Below are 16,765 nucleotides of genomic sequence, written 5' to 3'. Positions count from 1 at the left end.
GGAGAACAACCCCAGCTTCAACCTAACCTTGTAGCTAAAATCCTGCCATCCTTGGAACAATTTGGGGAAATCTTCCCTGCAATCATTCAAGAAGCTTGACATTCTTCCTAAAGTGTGGTGACCAGAACTGGATGCAGTGCCCTAGTTATAGCCTTATAAAGGTTATAATGAAGCCCAAGATCCCATATGCTTTGCTAACCACTCTCTCAGTATGGCCTGTCATCTTCAAAGATCAATGCACATGCACCCACAGGTCCCTCTTTTCCTATTGTAGAGAGAGAAATTGCATAGGCAAAGCATGTTTGCACCATGTGTCTCAAATATCCCAAAATGCTATACATGTGATAAATCTTTAGGTTGTTAAACCGAGGTGCTGTTTGCCTGTTCAAAACATACCACAGCAATTTTTTTGAGTAGTGCAGGGATTTTTTGTGTTTCCCTGGCCAACATTCATTGCACAACTCATAACACTAAAACAGAGTAGCTGGTCATTTGTTTCATTGATATTTGTGAGGCCTTGCTGTGCTGAGAGTGACTCCCATGTTTGTCTACATAACAGTGAAAGTGCTTCAAAAATAATCCGAAGCATGCACTGTTTTGGAATCACCACGAATGCTTATTAGGGCAGTCATGTTTGGTTGTGGGGAGCAATGAGTGGGGTGCCCCAGGGTACAGTGTTGGGTTACAGGGTAACAGTATAACTCATATAAATGACTTTCATTCTGAAACTCAATGAAAATTGGTCAAACTTGCAGTAGGTACCAAACTAGGAACAGGCTGTGGATTTGGAGAAGACAGCTCAGAAAATAAATCAGCTGGATAAAATATATAAGTCAACAACAGTTGCAGATAAGCATAAAGCATAGCACCTAGAAAGCAAAAATGGGAAAAATGAATACTCAGTGGTTGGTGTTGAGCTAGCTAAGGACTAAACAGAAATACCCAGAAGACTAAGATCTAGGCCAAACTATACTTTGAGTAGTGGGTGGTGAGATTTCTGCATTACAGCAGAGGCTACAATTCAAGAAGTGCTTCACTGGCTGTAAAGTTCTTTGAGACGCCCTGTGGTTGTGAAAGGTGCTGTATAAATGCAAGCCTCCCTTGTATAAGGGTGACATAGCTCGAGGTAGTGCATTGAAGAGCCTTGAGATTCAACACTACTGTCAGCAATTGACTTAACACCTGTAAAGCAGATTATCTGATCATTAAGACATTGCTGTTTGTGGGAGCTTGCTGTGCATAAATTGGCTGCCACATTTCTTACATTATAGCAAAAAATACACTTCAAAAGTACTTAGATAAAAGCAAAAAACTGCGGATGCTGGAAATCCAAAACAAAAATAAAAATACCTGGAAAAACTCAGCAGGTCTGACAGCATCTGCAGAGAGGAACACAGTTAACGTTGTGAGTCCGTATGACTCTTCAGCAGAACTTTTCTATTTTTCCTTAGTTCTGTTGAAGAGTCATACGGACTCGAAACGTTAACTGTGTTCCTCTCCGCAGATGCTGTCAGACCTGCTGAGTTTTTCCAGGTATTTTTATTTTTGACTTCAAAAGTACTTCATTGGTTGTTAAGTGTTTTAGAATGTTCTGAGGTCATGAAAGCTATAAATGCAAGTCTTTTTTCACTTGGGACCTTGAATGGCATTATTTAAATGCAAATCAGTTTTACTTTTATCTTGCTTACTTTGTAGTGCATTCACTATTGTTGAACAGATGGACACCAACATTGTGCACAAAAAGATTCCACAAACAGCACTGAGATGTAGTTCAGTTCACCTGTTTCTGGTGGTACTGGTTGAACGAAAAATATTGGCCATGACAGGGAGACTGCCTCATTGTTGAATAGTACTGTGAAATCTTTAACATTCCCTGAACTGACAAATAGGCCCTAGATCTAGTGCCTCATCCAGAGGATAGCACCCCTGAATGCATGCTCAGTCAAAACTGCACAAAGTGCCTGCCCTGTTAATGTGCTCAAATCCAGCAAGGGAGAGAAAGGAATAAAATGTAGCATCCTAATCCTTGCCCTGTGTAAGTGAACTAATTTAGCACAGCATATGTATCAAACCTGTAAGCTTTCTTGTTGGTAGCATGGAGCTGCTTATGTCTGTGTCAGCAGATTCATGGGGAAGTCTCTGTTGACTTTAATAATTGTTTAAAAATTGTTGTCAGATACCGCGGAAAACTGTCAGTGAGGTGAATTATTAATGATAATCAGGGATGATTCAGCACCAAGCATGTATGTTATACGCTGTTGGGTGAAGGAAGTCTTCTCAGAGAGGGTGTTTCCCGATGCTGAAGCCTCGCAACATCCCTGAAGAGGTCAAACATTCGACTCATAGGAGTCCCTGGCCTGTGACTGACCAAAATGGAAAATGTTCATTCGGAAGGCTCCGCACATATCAAGAGACTTAGTGAGGAACACGCAGCATTGAAATTGAGGCATTGGAGAGAACACAAAACCTCTAAACAACTCAAGTACTGGATCCTTCAAACGCCTCCTGTCCTGCATGTGGGAGAGTCTACAGATTGTGCATTGGGCTTATCAGTCATCTCAGAAGCCATAGAACCAGAGTGGAAGCAATTAATCCATGATCCTGAGGGACTACCTAAGAACAAGAAGAATGACCAGATAATCTGTTCTTTAGTGGTGTTGAATGAGGGATAAATATTGACCAGGATAGTGGAGAGAACTCCCCTGCTTTCCTTCAAAATAGCACCAGTGGATCTTTTTATATCCATCTTAGAAAGCAGACAGGACCTCGGTTTAATATCGCATCTGAAAAACAGCATCTCTCTTGGCACTGTCTGGAGTATCAGCCTAAACTTTGTGCTCAAATCACTATATTGGGACTTGAACCCACAACCTTGTGATTCAGGGGCAAGAGTGCTACTGACCGAGCTATCGTTAACACCTAAAAATACATGATCCTTTTCACAGAGCTGCTACAAACATTATAGGACTATTATTACCAAATTAGAACATCGAAATAGCTGATACATCTCTGCAAAAAGGACCAACTGTACTTTTGAAATTGACTTTTCATATTAAGTAGTAGTCCTTAAGTGATTCAGATGGAGTACATTATATTACTGATATTCTGAAATAAGATTTTCTCCGGTATAGGGTAGACTTGCTTATGGCCAAAGCTGCATTATTATGTTTTTGGAGTTTGTGTTCAAATGGTAAATGGTTCTTTACATTGTACAATTCTCGAGCCAATTTTACCAATTCCAAATTACTACTGTATTAATCTGAAAAATCTCATATTCCAGTTTCATTTGGAAATAGTGATTTAAGTGTTATACTTGGTTACCCTTGGAGAAATTTATCATGTGCAGATGACTGGGATCAGATCAAGGTGGTCAGTTACATGGGCGTGACTATCGTCCAGTCACGGGTAACTGCATTTAGAGTGATCAGTGATGGACATGTTGGCTTCACTAGTTGTAGAGGAACAAATGTACAAAAAAAAAGTCTTGATGTCTATATCAGTTATTTGCTTATGAGGAGACTAACACTAAAGTGACCCAAACTTCACTAGAGGAGGAGAGAAAAATAGTAGTTGTTAATGGTGGGAGGTGGGGTGTAGTGGTATTGTCGCTGGGCTAGAAATCCAGAGACCCAGGGTAATGTTCTGGGGACCCGGGTTTGAATCACGCCATGGCAAATGGTGGAATTTGTATTCAATAAAAATCTGGAATTAAAATGATGACCATGGAACCATTGTCGATTGTTGTAAAAACCCATCTGGTTCACTAATGTCCTTTAGGGAAGGAAACCCATAGCAATGTGGTTGACTCTTAAATGCCCTAGCAAGCCAGTTGTAACAAATCACTACAAAGTCACAAAAAAGGAATGAAACCGGGTGGACCACCCGGCATCGACCTAGGCACTGGAAATGATGACGGCAGTCTCAGTCCTTGTCGACCTTGCAAAGACCTCCTTACTAACATCTGGGGGCTAGTGCCAAAATTGGGAGAGCTGTCTCACAGACATAGTCATTTTCACGGAATCATACCTTACAGATAATGTCCCAGACACCACCATCACCATTCCTGGGTGTGTCCTGTCCCACCAGCAGGACAGACCCAGCAGAAGTGGTGGCACAGTGGTATACACTTGGGAAGAAGTTGCCCTGGGAGTCCTGAACATTGACTCCGGACCCCATGAAGTCTTGTGGCATCAGGTCAAACATGGGCAAGGAAACCTCGTGCTGATTACCATGTATTGCCCTCCCCCAGCTGATGAATCCTTGTTGAACATCACTTGGAGAAAGCACTGAGGGTGGGAAGGGCTCAGAATGTACTCTGGGTGGGTGACTTGAATGTCCATCACCAAGAGTGGCTCAGTAGCACCACTTTAGACCAAGCTGGCCGAGTTCTAAAGGACATAGCTGCTAGACTGGGTCTGCGGCAAGTGATGAGGGAACCAACAAGAGGGAAAAACATACTTGACCTCATCCTCACCAACCTGTCTGCCTCAGATGCATCTGTCCATGACACTATCGGTAGGAGTGACCACCACATAGTCGTTGTGGAGACAAAGTCCCGCCTTCACATTGAAGATATCCTCCATCGTGTTGTGTGGCACTACCACCGTGCTAAATGGGATAGATTTGGAACAGATCTAGCAACTCAAGACTGGGCATCATTGAGGCGCTGTGGGCAATTAGCAGCAGAACTGTACTCAATCACAATCTGTAACCTCATGGCCCAGCATATCCCCCACTCTACCATTACCATCAAGCCAGGGGATCAACCTTGGTTCAATGAGGAGTGAAGGAGGCCATGCCAGGAGCAGCATCAGGCATACCTAAAACTGAGGTGTCAACCTGGTGAAGCTATAATACAGGACTATTTGCATGGCACTCAGCATAAGCAGTAAGTGATCGACAGGGCTAAGCGATCCCACAACCAACGGATCAGACCGAAGCTCTGCAGTCCTGCCACATCCAGTCATGAATGGTGGTGGACAATTAAACAACTCACTGGAGGAGGAGGCTCCACAAATATCCCCATCCTCAATGATGAGGGAGCCCAGCACATTAGTGCAAAAGATAAGGCTGAAGCATTTGCAACAATCTTCAGCCAGAAGTGCCGAGTGGATGATCCACCTTGGCCTCCTTTGGAGGTCCCCAGAAAACAGATGCCAGCCTTGAGCCAATTCGATTGACTCCACGCGATATCAAGAAATGGCTGAAGGGATTGGATACTGCAAAGGCTGTGGGCCCTGACAAGATTCAGGCAATAGTACTGAAGACTTTCAGTACTGTACTGTTCCAGTACAGCTACATCACTGGCATCTACCCGGCTATGTGGAAAATTGCCCAGGTATGTCCTGTACACAAAAAGCAGGACAAATCCAAATCCAACCCGGCCAAACAGTAGCCCCATCAGTCTACTCTCAATCATCAATAAAGTAATGGAAGGGGTCATCAACAGTGTTATCAAGCGGCACTTGCTTAGCAATAATCTGCTCACTGACGCCCAGTTTGGGTTCCGCCAGGGCCACTCAGCTCCTGACCTCATTACACCTTTGTTTCAAACATGGACAAAAGAGCTGAACTCCTGAGGTGAGGTGAGAGCGACTTCCCCTGACATCAAGGCCGCATTTGACAGTGTGAGGCGTCAAGGAGCCTTAGCGAAACTGGAGTCAATGGGAATCGGGGGGAAAACTCTCCACTGGTTGGAGTCATACTGAGCACAAAAGAAGATGGTTGTGGTTGTTGGAGGTCAGTCATCTTAGCTCCAGGACATCACTGCAGGAGTTCCTCAGGGTAGGGTCCTTGGCCCAACCATCTTCAGCTGCTTCATCAATGACCTTCCTTCCATCTTAAGGTCAGAAGTGGGGATGTTCGCTGATGATTGCACAATGTTCAGCACCATTTGCGACTCCCCAGATACTGAAACAGTCCATGTCCAAATGCAGCAAGACCTGGACAATATCCAGGCTTGGGCTGACAAGTGACAAGTAACATACTGGCCACATAAGTGTCAGGCAATGACCATCTCTAACAAGAGAGAATCCAACCATTGCCGCTTGCTGTTCAATAGCATTACCGTCACTGAATCCCCCACTTATCGACATCCTGGGGGTTACCATTGACCAGAAACTGAACTGGACTAGCCATATAAATACTGTGGCTACAAGAGCAGGCCAGAGGCTAGGAATCGTGTGACGAGTAACTCACCTCCTAATTCCCCAAAGCCTGTCCATCATCTACAAGGCACAAGTCAGGAGTGTGATGGAATACTCCCCAATTGCCTGGATGAGTGCAGCTCCCACACCATTCCAGAAGCTTGACACCATCCAGGACAAAGCAGCCTGCTTGATTGGCACCCCTTCCACAAACATTCACTCCCTCCACCACCAATGCACAGTAGCAGCAGTGTGTACTATCTACAAGATGCACTGCAGGAATTCACCAAGGCTCCTTCGACAGCACCTTCCAAACTCATGACCAATGCCATCTAGAAGGACAAGGGCAACAGATAGATGGGAACACCACCACCTAGAAGTTCCCATCCAAGTCACTCACCACCCTGACTTGGAAATATATCGCCGTTCCTTTACTGTCGCTGGGTCAAAACCCCGGAACTGTCTTCCTAACAGTGCTGTGGGTGTACCTACACCACATGGACTGCAGTGGTTCAAGAAGGCAGCTCACCACCACCTTCTCAAGGGCAACTAGGGATGGGCAATAAATGGTGGCCCAGCCAGCGAAGCCTACATCCTTGAATGAATAAAAAAAAATTTGGATCTTGTGTTGTGGAAAATTCTGTGTGCTGAAGTGAGAACACCAGTCTCTTTTCACCTAGCAGCATACTAATTATCCATTCTGAGATTTGCTGTGGAACCATGGGAGTGTAATAGGCACAGCCTAGACAAAAGAAACACTTGGGGCAGTTTACAGCTGAAATCAGTGTTTGCAAGCAAAATAATCTTCTCTGAACAAGAATTTGCCATAGTTAGCTTCAAGAAATGTGTTGAATGCTGTTTGTATTCGTTTCTATTAAATTATAGAACTTGTACAATTTCATCATTTGTCTTAAACTATTGAAAAACCATTGTTTCAACAAGAATATTCCAAATTGATTGATTGATTGATTGATCCAGCAGAGACTCTTAAGTTGTAGTTTCTTAATTGGCACAACATAAGGAAAATGATTTGGTTCAGGTAAGCTCTTGGGAGCATTCTGAAAATGGATCATTGAACTGTATTTTGCATTAACTCCCAGGCTGTGATGGCAACAGTTTTCCATGAAACTGATTACACTAGTTCCAATTATAAAATTCAGTCAGAAAGCTACTCAATTTTAGGTTTCTAAATGTGGCCTGGTGACCAACGCCACTAATGTCAAGATAACTACAGCATTAATGTTTTTGGTCGTTGCCATTGACCGATGGATGATGAGAACACACACTTTGGAATATATTTAGATAGTTGAGGAGTGCTGCTTGATATTGACTCCAGTCTGCAAGTCTCACACCAGAGACTTGAGCACTGAAATCTAAGCTGGCATTTCAGTGTGGTACTGAGGGAGTGCTACACTGTCTAAGGTGCTGTCTTGAGATGTTAAACTGAGGGCCTATTTGCTCTCTCAGGTGGAGGTAAAAACAATATTTTCAAGATGAGCAGGGACGTTATTTCTATTCTTCCGTCCAATATTTACCCCTCAATCGAAATTAATAAAACAGATTCTCTTGTCATTTTCTCATTGCTGTTTATGGGAGCTTGAAGCACTGACTACGCTTCAGTAGCTATAAAGCACTTTGGGACGCCATGAAAGGTGCTATATAAATGAAAGTCTTTTGTTACTTCTGGTTTCGGAGTATTGCATAAACAGCGCCACACCGTTGGTACCTTGTACAACACAGCTTTTTAGAACTATATGGGAGCCATCAAGGGTGGTAGGTGAAAGGAAGATTTCCAGTAACTAAGAACATGCTGACAAAGCAATAGTGGCCTTTAGCTTGGAACAGCCCAGGATGCAACTTTGGATAAGATCTGAGAATTGGGTCCTGCTACACAAATAAACACTATGAAACAGATTGGCTCAGATTATTTATAAAGTTTGCATCTTAGTAAAGCCTAATTGGATGAAGAAAAGCTTGGTTTTGGGGCTTAGATTTCTGAGCATTAGTTGGTTTCTCTGGATTCTTCACAGATGGGGAATCAGATATAATTGTGATTTATGTTTTGATTGTTTGGCTCTTGAAAGCACAGCTGAAACAAAATTTGCTTTCTTCCTCCAGGGGCAGAAATTCGCTGGCATATGGTAAGGTTTCAACTCTCAAGAATTAACAATTCAATGTCTTGGTGTTAGGCCTACAGCTATATCTCTGTTATTGTGTGAAATTTCATCAATATTCCTATTTAAGTAGAATCTGCAATCAATGATGTCACTTGGGCTTTGCAGAATTTGTGTGCCAATTATTTCAACCTATAATCCACCTCCACTGTGGAGTTTGGATTGTACCTTGGTAAAAGGCTAAACTGTTAATTTCTTAGCAAATTCCCATCTGGGGTTTGAACCTTGCTCTGAGCAAGGTAATGTGTAAATGATTTGACCTTATGTTTTCTTGCACTAAGACAATTACCCTGTTAGCACTCATATCTACACATAAAATTAGTGAACTTCTGGCTACCTTATCTTTATTGGCCTGTAGTTAAGTAGCCTGTTATATTGGAAATAATATCAGAGTTTAATTCATGCCAAAAGGTCATATTAATGAAATTCTAACTGTTACCACACATGTGTTTCTATTGAGAGGATACATGCAGGGCTTTTTAGCTTTTTACATAGTACTGAATTGGCTTGACAGCCTGAGGAACTATTTGATTTCTAGCCCATCAGTAAGCAAAGGTTAGTAAATTGGGTAGTAGGTTGCCTCTCTTTGTTCTTGCTGGCAAGGAATAGGAGAAAAGTTAAGAGGCCATTCTAACAGCAGTGCAACTTCAGTTGGGGATTTCTAGCATGAAATGCTAGGAGTATGGCAGCTAGCTGAAACAATGTACATGGTATCACAGGGCTTTTACTGTCTTGATTTCACAATTCTGGGTGAACAAGTACTTTAGTGTTACAGAATTGCAAATAGGTCAGCACAATCATCTTCAGTACCCCAATCCAGATTTTGCATTACTCTGATGCAGGCCTGTTTCTGGAATCAAATTAACACAAATGTTAGATTACCTATTGTTGCCTGTGGCCTGTCCTACTTCCACTCCTCGGGAATCCCTCAATTCCTTTTAGACCTTGTGCTATACTTAGAACTCCAGATTGATGGAGAGATTATTGATGGGGAGACTAGAACTAGGGGGCACTGCTTTGAGATAAGACAACTCTCTAAGATGGAGATGAGGAAACGTTTTTTCTCTCAGAGTATGTGGCATTCTCTTCCCCAGAATGCAGTGGAGGCTGGGTCATTGAATTTATTCAAAGCGGTGTTAGATAGTTTTTTGATAGACAAGGGAGTCAAGGGTTATGGGGGGCAGACAAAGTGGATTTGAGACCACAAGCAGATCAGCCATGATCTTATCGAATGGCAGAGCAGGCTCGAATGACCAAATGCCCTTTCCCTGCTCCTATGTCCTATGTTCCTATAATTGTTGGTTATAGGTGCCTGTCCTTGTATTATAACTCTAGTTTCTCAGTTAGAAACTGAAGTTGTATAAATAATATGTAAAGTTAAGTTTGGTGCATAGCCTGGGATCCCATGACCTTGGGCAGTGTGTGTGACGATATCAGATTTCTGTCCAACATCAGAATTCTATATTTGACTTAATAGATGTTATTTCTGTTGTAGTTTACAATTTAAAGAAACATTTTCTGCAATAATAGCATTGTCCTTTGGTTAGTTGACATCGTGATAGAACAGAGCATCTTCAGGAGTGTGTCAATATTGACAGGATTGCCAAAAACAAAAGTTTTGAAATCATTCATCTGAAGATAATAAAACCGCCTCCATTTATAACAGTAGCAGTTCGAGTTGGTCTAGATGGGAGGAATGTTTGCGGTATACCTTTACTGGTGAGACAAAAATGACCACTTATTAGTCATCTAACCTTCATTTATGGATTCGCATTGCTACTCAGGGCATAGCCTCTCTTGCCATCGACCTATCTTCTGTGCTCACCTCTTGTAAACTGTTGTCATGATAAAGATTCAATTCAGGCCTAATACATTTTGTCTGTTGAGGGAGTTCCTGCTATTGATTATTTCCTGCTAATCTGGAGCAGTGATTGTGAAGTGTTAACTGATTAATGCTGTTAAGATAGAAACGTACTTGGAGGGGTCTTTATCAGTGTGTTGTGTCTTTTACCTGGCTTGGACTTTCTCTTAAAATGGACTAGGCTGCACATGTATTTTTGTGTGTGTTCTGTGTATGCACTGGTTAAGTTACTGAACTGAAACTTGATGTTTAAATATGTATCAGCTGTAATGTTTTGAAGGCTGATATTTATGCCTAGGACTTGATTAATAATAGCAGAAAAGCTGTAGAGTTGGCAGCTAGTGAAGGATAGTTTCATTAATGGAATGCATTTTGATTGACCAAGGATCAGAATAAAAGATTTGACTTAAAAAAAATACTTGCGACAATTTACAATGTTTTAGCTTTAAACTGGATCTCAGGTAAAAATGGTATTTGTGTCTAAGCTATCCAACTCAATTTAGGTTTAGCTTGTGGAGTATAAAGCATGCATCTAAAAATGGTTCAGAATTCCTAGGCTATGTTAATAGGAAATTGTTATCTGATACCTAATTCAGGCAAGCTATGTAGTGCTCAAGAAAATTGTTGTCTGAAGACTATTGAACCAGTTTGGCTTATTAAACTTCTTTAACCTGCCATTGAGAGCTGTGACTGTTCCCACTTGCTAAACCATTAGCTTAACGGGTATGGTGATCCTGTGTAGCCAAGCAAGTGAAGATTACAGTGCTGTGTGCCATAGCCTTAACTAGTCTTAATTCCCCCTCTGCAAGTTTGGCAGCTTCTGAGCCTAGGATGTTGACTACATGGGCATGAGCTATCTAGACTTTGGTACATGAGGTATGCCTCTGAAAGCAGGAATTGTGACTGAATGCTGTTTCAGACAAACATGGACTGTACCCATTGGATTTTTCAATAGCTTGGAATGGAATTTAAAGGATAGCCTGTGGCATTCTATGTGTTTAGACACCCAGCTTGTTTCTGTACCTAAGCTTCAGAGCGTCCTATGTTAGATACTCACTTGTCAGAAACAAGTAAATTTCTTGAATACCTTGTGAATGTAATTTACTTAACTGGAAATGTTTACATGTTTTTTTACATTGCGCATACACTGATATTTCTAGAAGTTTATAATCAGATTTTTTACTTGAGGGACAAAAATTATTTATGAATGGGGATCCCAATTACTGCTGTAAAGAAAAAAAAATCTGCATTTATATAATGCATTGCTCATCTCAGGACAACCAAATGTACTTTAAAGCCAGTGAATTATTTTTGATATTTTCACTTGTGTAGGTGAATAGTCATAGAATCATTATGGCACAAGAAGGAAGCCATTTGGCCCATTGGGTCCACACTGGCTCTTTAGAACAACCCAGTCAGTCTTACTTCTCTGCTCTATCCATGTAGCCCTGTAAGTTTATTTCTCTCAAGTGCCCACCCCACTTTCTTCTGAAATTATTGATAGCTTCACTTCCACCATCCTCCTAGGCAATAAGTTCCAGATGATAACCACTTACTGTGTTTAAAAAAAAGTTCTTCATGACATAGCCCCTGCATCTCTTGCCCAAAACCTTAAATTTGTGTCCCCAATCCAGATTTATAGTGTAAAAAAATTATGATCGAAATAAAGTATTTCAATGTCTGAAACTATTCTGTTAGTTGGATGGTGAAAGAAAGAACTTGTGTTTATATAATGCTTATCAAGCATCAAGACGCTGAAATATTCTAAAACATTTTCCATACCATGAATCACTGCAGTTATACATGTGATTGTGGAAGCCATTTTGGGAGGAAGAACGAGGGGAAGGAATATAAGCTATGTGTTAAAATTTCAAGGGAACACAGGAACTGAGAGCTGGGGTTCATAAAACACAAACCTTTGGAAGTGCTGAACAAGTTACTAAAAAAATCCATTGCTTTATAAATAGAGGCACAAAGTATAAAAACAGGGAAGTTATGCTAAACCTGTATAAATCACTGGTTAGACTTAGCTGGAGTATTATGCCCAATTCTGGGCATCATGCTTTGGGAAGGCTTCGGAGAGGGTGCACAGGAGATTTACTAGAATGGTACCAGGAATGAGGGACTTCAGTTATATAGAGATACCAGGGAAGCTGGGGTTGTTCTGCTCAGAACTGGGAGGCTAAAGGGTTTTTAATAGAGGTGTTCAAAATTGAAAGGCTTTGATTGGGAATAATATGTCCTTATTTACTTAGGGTGGGTGAGTGGTTAACCAGAGATATAAGATAATTGGGAGAAGAGCCAGGAGAGATGAGAATTTTGTTATGCAGTATGTTGTTGTGATCTGCAATGCAATACCTGAATGTGAGTTGGAAGCAAATTTAATACAGGTAGTAACTTTCAAAAAGAAATTCAATATACTTGAAAAGCAAGTATTTGTAGGGCCATGAGAAATGAATGGGCGAGTAAGACTAGTTGGCACAGAATGAAGTGGTGGTCTGAACAGTTTAGTTCTGCGCTGTAAGATTCTATGCTTGCACTCTTAATAAGATTTCTACAACAACAACTTGCATTTATATAGCACTCTTAATGTAGTAAAGCATCTCAAAAGTGCTTCACAGGAATGTCATTAAACGAAAGTTGACAAATAGCAGTGAGATGACTAAGTAATTTTAGGTAGTGGAAGTTGAGAAGAATGTTGGTCAGGGCACACAACTCTCTGCGCTTAGAAAAATGCCATTGGTTAATTAGTATGTGCTTGAACCAAATTGTTTCCTGCACCTCCAGTAATTTAACCATATTTCAGTATTAGACTAGAGGATTAGCCTCAAAGATATGTGTTCATGTCCCAAAATGGGGCTTGAGGCTTTAATCTTCTGACTCACTTGCAAGTGTTACCAATGTGGTCAGGCTGACACTTTTGGTGCGGTGTTAAACCAGGTGCCATAGGATGGAACAATACTGTGGTACAATTTGAAGAAAAGCAGGGAGTATTCTGTCCTGGGCAGCATTTATCCCTCAGCCAACACCACATCAGGTATGGATGGCAGATTTCTTTCCCTAAAGGACATTAGTGAACTAGGTGGGTTTTTGCAACAACCAATGATAGCTGTAATGGTCACCATTACTGAGACTAGTTTTGTATTCCTGTTGACACTCAATTGAATGCACATCGTAACTGGAACTCTCTGCTCAACACCCCTCCCTGGCTTCCTGCTTGCAAACACCGCCCAGCCACAAATCCGCCGACTGATGAAAACCTGCAAGCTGGTTGAAACAAACTGTGCTGCACCTCACTTACCACTCATGATGACCTGTTCAACCCACCTGCCTGCTTTCCATCTCAGCTCCCATATGGAGCACCCTTCCTGAGCAAGATTCATCAGTAGACATCCTTTAGATTAAGGAATGGGAAACATGGGAAGTCACTAACAAGTTCCTTGTAACGAACCCCATCTGTCGAATGGCAGGCTTTGAACTGCCATGGCAACAGTGGTCCTTGCTATATAGGTTCAGGACATGTGCAGCCAGCCTTCACGATTGAGGCCTCAGTACAAACCCCTTATGCACTTGTGGAAAGACACAAACAATGCTGCACATTGCCGAGGAATGCCCCCTCTACAGACTAAGTTGCAGACTAATCACCTTTAAACTCGACAAATGAGGAGGCTATCGCTAGTGTCAGGGCGAAGACCTCACACTATACTTTTATAAGATGCATATAGATATCCTCATGGCTAATTTCTAAAATTTTAAAACTGGACAAAGATCCTTTTAAAATGCCTGAAGTCATGTCTGTCTGACCCTTTGAGCAAAAGGAACTATCATGGAGGTATTGCAGAAATTTGCATCTCGTTATCCCTGAAGAGACCCTAGTGACCCCCTGTGGGTTGCAGAGATCAGATTCAAAAAGAACTGTACAAAGGCCAAATGCATTTCATAAGCCAGGCCTAGCCAACTGGAACCTATCTATTGCTTGGACAAAGGACCCTGCAACTTTCCTTTCAAGTCTTAATTGTTGGAACATTTAACAATCTCAAGGACTCAGACAAAGGGATACACATCTTTGTCAAAGCCAGAGTGGAGAGGTGGGAGTCATGTGATGTGACCCTCTAGCTGGTGGAACCAGTTATATTGCGTTGCTGTGGCGAAAACTCAGACTGCCATTTCACTATTTGCGAGCAGCAACACAGAAAAGGGGCTCTGCCCAGAATGAATACCTAGCCTCATCTATACTGTTTCTGTGCCTATCTCATCGTGGAAGTCAACTCTACTGAAAAAGTGAATTATACAGCTTCAGTTTTCTGCCTGCCAACTTCTGTGTTGGAGTACCTGCTTGGACTTTGATTCTGGACTCTGGGCTCACGTGAAACAATAATTCTTTTCTCTGTGGTCTTTGTCCTGTCAATCTTTCTTTTCTCTATCCCTCTTTTACTGTATGAGTGCACAGGGGGCTATGTGGCGACCCCACCCCCTGCATTTTGAGCGTGCAAATCAATAAACTAACCCTTTAATTTTATCCGATCATGAGTTTGCTGTGGGGTTATTAATAGAAATTGGATTACACCAAAACTGAGGGGCTGGGAAATAAGCCACCGCTTATAAAAGGGGAAGCAAATCAAGCACCTTTCTGTTTACTGATGTGTGGTGAGAGGAGAAACAAGGCTGTTTAAATTAAATCCCTCCTGTCTGTAAAACTTGGCTTTGGGGATTTGCATTCGCTAAATAAGTAAATAATCAATGTGTCCTAGACCTCTGAACAATGCTTTCAGTTATTAGGTGTTTGAGAGATCTGAGAATAGTTTTCCTTGGAGGAGAACTGCCTATCCTTCAGTTCCTTCTTGCAGCTGAGAATGCAAGATTACTAGGAGTGGTGGGTTAAATAGAGGTTGTGTACCACCTATCCTCATGGTACTGTGTACTGCCAACTAGCAACAATCTGATTTTAATTTGTAAAAACAGAGTTGTTAGATCACATACCAATTAAAGGCATTGTTTTTGCTGAATTGGATGGTCTTGAGATTTCCACCATGTATGTGAAGAAATGGAAGTGTCTGGAATTGCTTGGCTTATCTTGAAGTCATTTGTGACGTGTAGAAAAACTGAAATTAAAATTTCAAAGCCTGGAAATTCGGTTAAATGACCACACAAGTTCTCCCAACTGTTGCATATTATTGACAACAGACAATTGTACTACTACTTCCCTTTTTTTGGGTCAGATTTTTTCTTGTCATTTAAAATATTGCTGTAGTCATTTGGTTTACTGCGGCCAAGAACTACTGGTTCCGGCACCAGAGAATTGCAGAAACTTGGGGTTTTGCTCTAGAGGGCCAATGTTTTCTTAACGTTAATGACCATATATTTTATAATTGACTCAATAAAATGATTTGTCAGCTACGTAAACAAGAAACAAAAACCATGCTCCACTTTAGCATTTTCAAAATACATTTGGGCTGTATGATCACTGATTTTTTTTATTTTAAATTAAGTCTCGTTGATTTGATGGGACCTGAACTTGGTCACCAGGGTACCTCTGCTTTTACTTGTTAGAGCTGGCAGTAGCGGAGTCAGTTTTGCAAAAGAGAAAATTTACCCTTCGGCAAGCTAACATTGCCAGGATTAAGGGCTAACATGTTCATTCTTAATATACAAGAGCATTACCGGCACTGTGGGTGTACCTACACCACATGGACTGCATGGACTGAAGATGGGAGCTCACCACCACCTTCTTAAGGGCCATTAGATATGGGCAATAAATGCTGGCCCACGCCCCATGAAGGAATAAATAAAAATAATTAAAAGGGTTAAAGGAGCAGTGCATCATTGGCAGCATCCTTGGAGTTTGGGATAGAGTATTCGGTACTTATTACTTCATTGAGGAAAACTGCAACATAGAATCAAATGGCAACAGAAAATGTTGTACGCAATCATCTAAAAATACCTGAACAGTGAATAGGCAAAAGGTAAATCAACCCATCACCATGTTCCACTGACTCAAATGATTGATTCTGTTCCAGGTTGCATCCTCCTCCCCACCACTCGCTCAGTGTGAACCAGACTTTATGAAACTGTTCCAACCCATAGGTGAGCTGAAAACCCTTCATCCTATCTATCACTAAGACCTCCACAACATTGCTTCTTCCAATAACTCAGCCCTCCGTGCCTCCAAAAAATGCATGCTTTGATCATTTCTGCATTTAATTTCATCAAAGTCCTTTTTTCTGACCTCTCATGTTCCATTTTTTGTATACTAAGTACTTAAGTTTTGTTTGCTCTTGGCTTCCTGTGCTAGAACACATTAAATTCAAAATCCTGATTTTCAGATCCATCCTATCCAATCTTGCATCCTCCACAGCAAATACATTCCTCCCGTGCTCCAGACTGGGACCATTTGTGCATTTCCTCATCCCCTCACCCTGTTTGTAGTGGCAAAACCTTTTGGCCTCCTTGACTCTATGGAACTTCCTGCACAAACTTTCTCCCTGCTCTTCTCTCCTTGAAAAACTTGCTCAAAAGCCATTTTCTTGAACAAGCTTTCATTGCACCCCTTCTGAATTTGTCACTCCATAGCTCAGCATCCTTTT

At 41.6% G+C, this 16,765-nt stretch overlaps 1 protein-coding gene across 11 annotated transcripts in view; it reads left to right on the top strand.

The window, feature by feature from the left end:
* setd5 (SET domain containing 5) overlaps positions 1–16,765 on the top strand; it is a 169,940-nt gene that overhangs the window by 18,330 nt on the left and 134,845 nt on the right. Inside the window, exons 2-3 of one of the 11 annotated variants that reach the window (XM_078543254.1) lie at positions 8,265–8,287; positions 16,199–16,265. The exons of 9 other annotated variants lie outside the window; for them this stretch is intronic. The gene's annotated coding sequence lies outside the window, so the exon portion shown is untranslated. The remainder of the gene's footprint in view (positions 1–8,264; positions 8,288–16,198; positions 16,266–16,765) is intronic. One more of the 11 variants, XM_078543253.1, reaches the window with a different exon arrangement.

Source organism: Cetorhinus maximus, chromosome 6 (assembly GCF_964194155.1).
Source record: "Cetorhinus maximus chromosome 6, sCetMax3.hap1.1, whole genome shotgun sequence".
Taxonomy (NCBI): Eukaryota; Metazoa; Chordata; class Chondrichthyes; order Lamniformes; family Cetorhinidae; genus Cetorhinus; species Cetorhinus maximus.
This window is presented reverse-complemented; position numbering and strand designations above follow the sequence as displayed.